The following is a 7,292-nucleotide window of genomic DNA, read 5'->3' on the forward strand; positions in this document are numbered from 1 at the left end:
GCTGGCCTCGATCAGGGAGCTGGCTGGCGCTGGCTGCCTCTTCTCGCTTCTCTTTGCTTGCTCTCGCTCTGTCTTTGTCCCTCACTGTCCCCAGCTGCCCAGCGCCTCCGGTTTTATAGCCCCCCAGCTCTCCAAGAGCGCTGGGAGTGCTCGAACCCTCCCCATTCTGTCACTTGCAGCGATAAAGCCCGCCAAGTGAGAGCCCGGAGATGTCCTTTTAAAGTTATCAGCCCAGCAGAGCACCACGGCTTTGAGCAGCCCCCCTGGACCCTCGGGCAAGAGCCACATTCTTGTTGATTTCTCTCAAGAGGCCCCCACTTCAAAGGTGTGAGCGGAGCAAAAAAGAGTCCTTGATTATCAGCCCCACTGGGCCCTCGGGATTCTTTCTCCTTGGCAACGCGCGACCCACGCGGGGAAGCAGGGGGTGACTGAAGCTGGCCGGCGCCCAGCCACGCCCGCCTGCTTGTGGCTCAGCTGTCAGGGGTTCCAAATAAGGGCGGGGGAAGCGGAGGAAATGGCAGGCAGCCTGTGAGGGGAGCGCGGATGCTCCAGCTGGCTTCACACCTGATTCATCAGCTTCGTGGGAGGATCTCGGGCCCCAGACAGACGCCCTCAACTCCTGCCCATCCTGTGCTCACCCCAGGTCAGATGAAAGGCAGGCGTGTTGGAGAGCACGAAGTCAGCCACTGGTAAAGAGCCCAGGAATTCAGCTCCCAAATATAAACGCCAAGGAAAGTTCTTTTCAAACCTCTTCCTCTTCCTCCAGTGCTCCGGCCTCCCCCCCATTACCCCCTCCCCTGCCCCTCTACACCCCCCACAGTGTGGAGAAGATGGGCTAGGCCACAGCAGCCATCATTATCTCTTGGCCTGGCTGCTTCAAAAAGCTCAGACTCTGCGTTGAAGGCGTCTTAACAGTCCTGCATCTCACAGAGGCGGGAGACAGGGAAGGGAAAGGGGGTATGCAGAGTTTACTTTAACGTCCATGCAAGTGTGTGTGTGTGTGTGTGTGTGTGTGTGTGTGTGTGTGTCTGTGTGTGTGTGTGTCTGTGTGTGTGTGTCTGTGTGTGTGTGTGTCTGTGTGCACCACTCCTGGGGCTTGAGCTTTGAATTTAAGGCCTCACACTCTCACTTGGCTTTTTTATTCAAGGCTAGCACTCCCCCACTTGAGCCACAGCTCCATTTCCAGCTTTTTGATGGCTAATAGGAGTTAAAGAGTCTCAAGGACTTTCCTGCCTGGGCTGGCTTTGAACCAAGATCCTCAGATCTCAGCTTCCTGAGTAGCTCATATGACAGGGGTGAGCCACCGGGGCCCAGCCATATATTCTTAACCCACTTCACACATACTACTTCCTCTGTGCCCTGTGGGTGCACCCCCATTTAGACACCCTATACCCCATCTCTTAGATGCTGGTTTCCTACCCTCTATCTGTAGCTCTGCGCCCTGGACAAGTCTGTATGTATTTGTCTTTCCTTTCTGTCTTCAAGGAAAGGTCTTCATCTAGTCTCTACAACCTGCTTCCACCCCAGCCCTATGTTAATCTAGGGTGGGAAGGCTCAGGAGACGTGTGTTGAATGACCATCTGATCTTGCCTAGATCTGTTTCCGGATGGCCTGGCCCTGTTGACCAGATAGAGAAACCACATAGCCGCTAGACAGGAAACAAGCTGGGCGCCGCTGACTCATGCCTGTAATCCTAGCTACTCAGGAAGCTGAGATCTGAAGTTCTCAGTTCAAAACCAGCCCGGGAAACTCTTATCTCCAAAAAACCACTAGAAAACCGGAAGTGGCACTGTGGCTTGAGCGGTAGAGCGCTTGCCTTGAGCTGAACAGCGCAGGGACAGAGCCCAAGCCCAGAGTTCAAGACAGGAAATAAGCGCTGTCAGAAAAGCCGTCCTGGGTAGAGATATTCTAAGATGGAAGGAAGCCAGGCCCTGGTGGCTCATGCCTGTCATCGTAGCTACTCAGGAGGCTGAGCTCTGAGAATCACAGTTCAAAACCAGCCCAGGCAGGAAAGTTCGTATCTCCAATTAACCACCAAAATGCCAAAAGTGGAGCTGTCATCCAAGTGGTAGAGTGCCTAAAGTTCAATGACAGTCCCAAGCCTGAGTGCAAGCCCCAGGCCTGGCTGTGTGTGCGCATACACACACACACACACACAGCAAAAGCCAGTCCTCATAAGCTTAGCCAAATGGAACTTGAAATCTGAAGTGATGAATTCCAATAGGAACTATGAGACCAAAAACGCCGTCGTAGCCGCTGAGCCGCTGGGATGTGCACACAGACTGGGATGTGCACACAGACTGGGATGTGCACACAGACTGGGATGTGCACACAGACTGGGATGTGCACACAGACTGGGATGTGCACACAGACTGGGATGTGCACACAGACTGGGATGTGCACACAGACTAATTGTCAGCTTCAGGGTTATTATTAGTCGAGATGACGGGGCTCCTCGCAGCGCGCGTGCGTCACACAGGCTGTCTCCCGGAGATGGCCTTTGAGACGGGCCTTTGATGCAAAGACTTCCGGAAAGGCATCGGGCAGGGGGTCTCCACTGGGGCTCACCTCTGAGGAGGCCAGCACTGCCCAGTCCTGACCCACGTCTCAAGTCCATAGGTGGTGGCCCTAGGAAGGCAGAAGGTGCATCCAAGGTTCCAGAAAGATCATTTCAGAATCCATCCCCACTTTCTTTTATGAAAGCCAATTTTGAACCGAGTGCCAGTGGCTCACGCCTGTCATCCTAGCTACTCAGGAGGCTGAGATCTGAGGATTGCAGTTCAAAGCCAGCCCAGGCAGGAAAGTCCATGAGACTCTTCTCTCCAGTTAACTGCCAGAAAATTTTAAGTGTTGCTGTAGGTCAAAGTGGTAGTAGAGTGCTAGCCTTGAGCAAAAGAGCTCAGGGATTGCACCCAGGCCTCGAGTTCAAGGCCCACATCTGACATACATACATACATACATACATACATACAGCCTGATCTGCTAGGAGGCCCGAAGTGAGGCAGGGTGAGGCGTCTCTGGACTCCACTGGATTCCAGGCCAGAGATGGCACAAACTCATTCTTCAGAAAGTATTTTCTTGAGCCCAGCACCAGGAGCGTATGCCTGTAAATCCTAGCAACTCAGGAGGTTGAGATCTGAGGATCGCAGTTGGAGGCCTTCAGGGTCAGACAAATCTAAGAGCATCTTATCTCCAATGAACTAGCCAAATGCCCAACTAGAGGTTTGGCTCAGGTGATAGAGCACCTGTTGTGAGCAAGTAAATCAAGCAAAAGGGAGAGGCTCTGAGTTCAAACCCTGGGACCGGCCACCATTCACAAAGATGATCAATGAGCCTTCCTTCTTCACCTCCTCTACCTCCCACCTGTAGTTCCTTCCCCCTTGCCTGCCCTGGGGACCTCACAGGAAGGAAAAGTGACCCTCTGGGCCGGAGGCCTTGCAGGAGCCGAAGTGCAGGGACGGGAGCCAGTGTTGGGAGGTGGGGGGAGTGGGGCGGTGACGTGGTACCAGCTTGTGTGGTCCAGCCCAGGGAGCCTCTGAGGCCTGAGTCACTGGCAGGGCCGGGAGGGCCCCGAGGGCCGCGAGGCTGATCAAGGTTTAATCACTTGGGAGTGGCTTTGTTTAGTTTTTCTTGAGCCTGAGACAGGAACCTCAGGAGCAAGGGTTTCTTTTGGAGACCATCCTAAAAAATGTCAGGGTGAGTGGAGAAAGGGACACAGGGCAAGGAGAAATGAGGGGCTGCCATGGGCACCCCAAGAAGGGGAAAGCCAGGGCTACCGGCCACCCCAGCCAGCGGAGGCTTTCCTGCCTGCTCCGGCCAGGTACTGGGTGATGTGGGGCACCCACATGGCACTGCTGGCCTGCTGGGGGAGGGCCTGTGGACAGGTGTGTGGACTCCAGACAAAGTGCTCACAGTGCTACAGGACCAGGCCAGTGAGCACTGAAGCGAGAGCCAACAAGCTTGACAATGTCCAAGATAGGAGAGCTGGGGCAGGAGAGCAGGAGCCAGGGTTCGAGAACAGCCAGGGAGTCTAGCTTCAGAAATGTGCCAAAACCCCTGTAATTGTAGCTACTCAGGAGGCTGAGATCTGAGGATTGTGGCTTGAGGCCTACTCCGGCAGGCAAGCCCAGGAGATTCTAATCTCTGATTCACTAGCAAAAAAAGCCAGATGTAGAAGCATCCCTCAAGTGTTAGAGCTCCAGCCTTGAATGGAAAAGCTAAGGGAGAGCACCCAGGCCCTGAGTTCAAGTCCCAGTACTGGTGCACACGTATGTGCACACATACATGAACTGTGAAGTCCTCGCTGTGTATAGAGAAGGGGAGGGCTCCGTCTTCATCGCTTGAGCAGCAGGATCAACCTTAAATATTGAGCTGAATGATATCACTGAGCAAGTCTTTATGTAGTGCCAGTCCTGGGGCTTGAACTCAAGGCCTGGGGCACTGTGCCTGAGCTGCTTTTATTCAAGGCTAGCACTCTACTGCTTGAGCCACAGCACCACTTACGGCCTTTTCTGTGTATGTGGTACTGAGGAATCGAACCCAAGGTTGGTAGGCAAGCGCTCTTCCACTAAGCCACATTCCCAGCCCGAAGTATGTTGAATTTTCCACCTTGGCAAACAAATCCTGGCTCTGCCACTCACTCACTACCCTGACTAACACTCCGTCACCTCCCTGTGCCTTGATTTCCCCGTGTGGATATGAGGAGTGAGGATTATTTGTTGTTTTGTCTTTGTGCTAGTACTGAGGCTTGAACTCAGGGCCTGAGCATTGTCCCTGGCAGCTTTTTCACTCAGGGCTAGCACTCTACTGCTTGAGCCAGCTCTTCTTCCAACTTTTGGTGGTTAATGGGAGATAAGAACCTCACAAACTTTCCTGCCTGGTTGGCTTTGAACCACAATCTTCAGCTCTTAGCCTCCTGGGTAGCTAGGATTACAGACCTGAGCACTGACGCCTGGTTTATGATGAGGTTCTTATTAGAGTTGTTATAAGGACTATCACAGCTGTTGGAGTTGAGCCTCTACATTCTTCCTCATTAACTGTTCTAACTACACATTGCCTTCCCAGGTCAGAAACATGAGACAAAGATGACTCACAATCTCTTGGAAAATAAACTGCTTCTAAAATCTCATTTAAAAAAAAAAAATCTCTCCAGACGTGGCAGCTCATGTCTGCAATCCTAAATATTCAGGAGGCAGAGATGGAGATGGAGAGGATCAGGGTTTAAGGCCAGGAGGGTACAAATACAACCCCACCACTCTGTTCCATCAACAGCTGGATGGGATGAGGTTCACCTGTCCTCCTGGCAAAGAGGAAAGCATAATAGGCGGATCACAGGCCAGGCTGGCCCTGGCATGCACACACACAAGACGTTATTTGAAAAATAACATAGGTAAGAAGAGCTGCCTGGAACAATACGCACACATTCATATGTGTGCGTGTATATATCTGAATTAATCTGATTGGCTATCCACAATCTCTGGCGCCTACTGGGTCAGAATGAGACCTATCACACATGCTTCTGATTCTCTCTCACTCAAAGAAATACAGGCTGAGTGCAGCGAGAGTCGGAGGTGAGGCATTGCGGGGCCCTGCGCTCACCCCACTTCCAGCATGGTGTGGCTGCCAACACCTGTCTGGCAAGATGCTTCCTCTTTCTGGCTTTCCGTTTTCTTTTATTTTTGTGCTGGTACTGGGACTTGAACTCAAGGTCTCGTGCTCGAATTGTGATCCTCAGATCTCAGCCTCCCGAGGAGGTGGGATTACAGGTGTGAGCCACCGGCCTGGGTGGGGGGGTTCGGAGGGCTCCTTTCCCAGCCTGAGCGAAGTGGAAGGACTGAAGGCGGAAGCTGGGATTCAGAGCAGGATGGAGGCCCGATGCCCAGGGGAGTCCATGGGGCTAGGGTGCCCTTCCCTACAGACATTGCAGTTCCCCCCCACACACACACACATGCACGCATGCCCACATGTGCACACATACACACTGCCCTGGTCTCTGGCATTCATGGTGGAATCCAGCCCCAGGGAGCAAGCTTTCTGGTTCAATTCCAGAAGAGGACAAGCCAGGAAAACACCTGCCTTTCACTCCCAGGACACAGGTGTCTCTTGAGCCTCAGGACCGTGGGGACAGCTCACAGCAAGCAGGCAACGCTCAGAAGGAAAGAAAGCCCGGCCATGCCACAGACTCCCCCTGCAGCCTCATCCCCTCCCCTCCATTAAGATGCCTTCGAATCTTCCAGAAAACAACAAAAACAAAAACCCACAGGTTTTGTGGTTTTCCTTTTTATTTGTTTATTTATTTTGTCGGTCGTGGGGCCTGAACTCTGGGCCTGGGCGCTGTCCCTCAGCTCTTCAGCTCAAGGCTAGCGCTCTACCACTTGAGCCACAGCGCCACTTCCGGCTTCTTCTGCTTATGTGGTGCTGAGGAATGGAACCCAGGGCCTGATGCATGCAAGGCAAGCGCTCTACCACTGAGCCACCTTCCCAGCCCTTTGTTTATTTTTTTTGTTCTGGTCCCAAGACTTGAACTCAGGGCCTAGACACTGCCCCTGAGCTATTTTGCTCAAGATTATCTCTCTACCATTTGAGCCACAGCACCACTTCCAGCTTTCTGTGGTTAATTGAAGATGACAGTCTCATGGGCTTTCCTGCCTGGGCTGGCTTCAAACCACAATCCTCAGATCTCAGCCTCCTGGGCAGCTAGGATAACAGGGCTGAGCCAACAGCATCCAGCTCACTTTTTTCTTTTTCTCTTTCTTTCTTTCTTTCTTTCCTTTGCTTTTCTTTTCTCTTCTTTTCTTTTCTTTTTTTTTGGGGGGGGTCCAGTCATGGGGCGTGAACTCTGGACCTGAGCACTGTTACTCAGCTCAAGGCTAGCGCTCTACCACTTGAACCACAGCACCACTTCCAGCTTTTTAGTTTTTGCTTATGTGGTGCTGAGGAATGGAACCCAGGGCCTCATGCATGCAAGGCAAGCGCTCTACCACTGAGCCACCTTCCCAGCCCTCTCTTTTTTTTGGGGGGGGGGTCCAGTTGTGGGGCCTGAACTCTGGGCTTGGGTGCTGTCCCTCAGCTCTTCAGTTCAAGGCAAGCGCTCTACCCCTTGAGCTACAGTGCCACTTCCGGTTTTCTAGTGGTTTATTGGAGATAAGAGTCTCACAGACTTTCCTGCTCGGGCTGGCTTTGAACCACGATCCTCAGATCTCAGCCCCCTGAGTAGCTAGGATTATAGTCATGAGCCACTGTCACCCAGCTTATTAAGGACTTTTTGTATACACAGAAACATCCATTTCAAG

The sequence above is a fragment of the Dipodomys spectabilis genome, unplaced genomic scaffold, assembly GCF_019054845.1.
Source record: "Dipodomys spectabilis isolate Male_0828 unplaced genomic scaffold, ASM1905484v1 ptg000188l, whole genome shotgun sequence".
NCBI lineage: Eukaryota > Metazoa > Chordata > Mammalia > Rodentia > Heteromyidae > Dipodomys > Dipodomys spectabilis.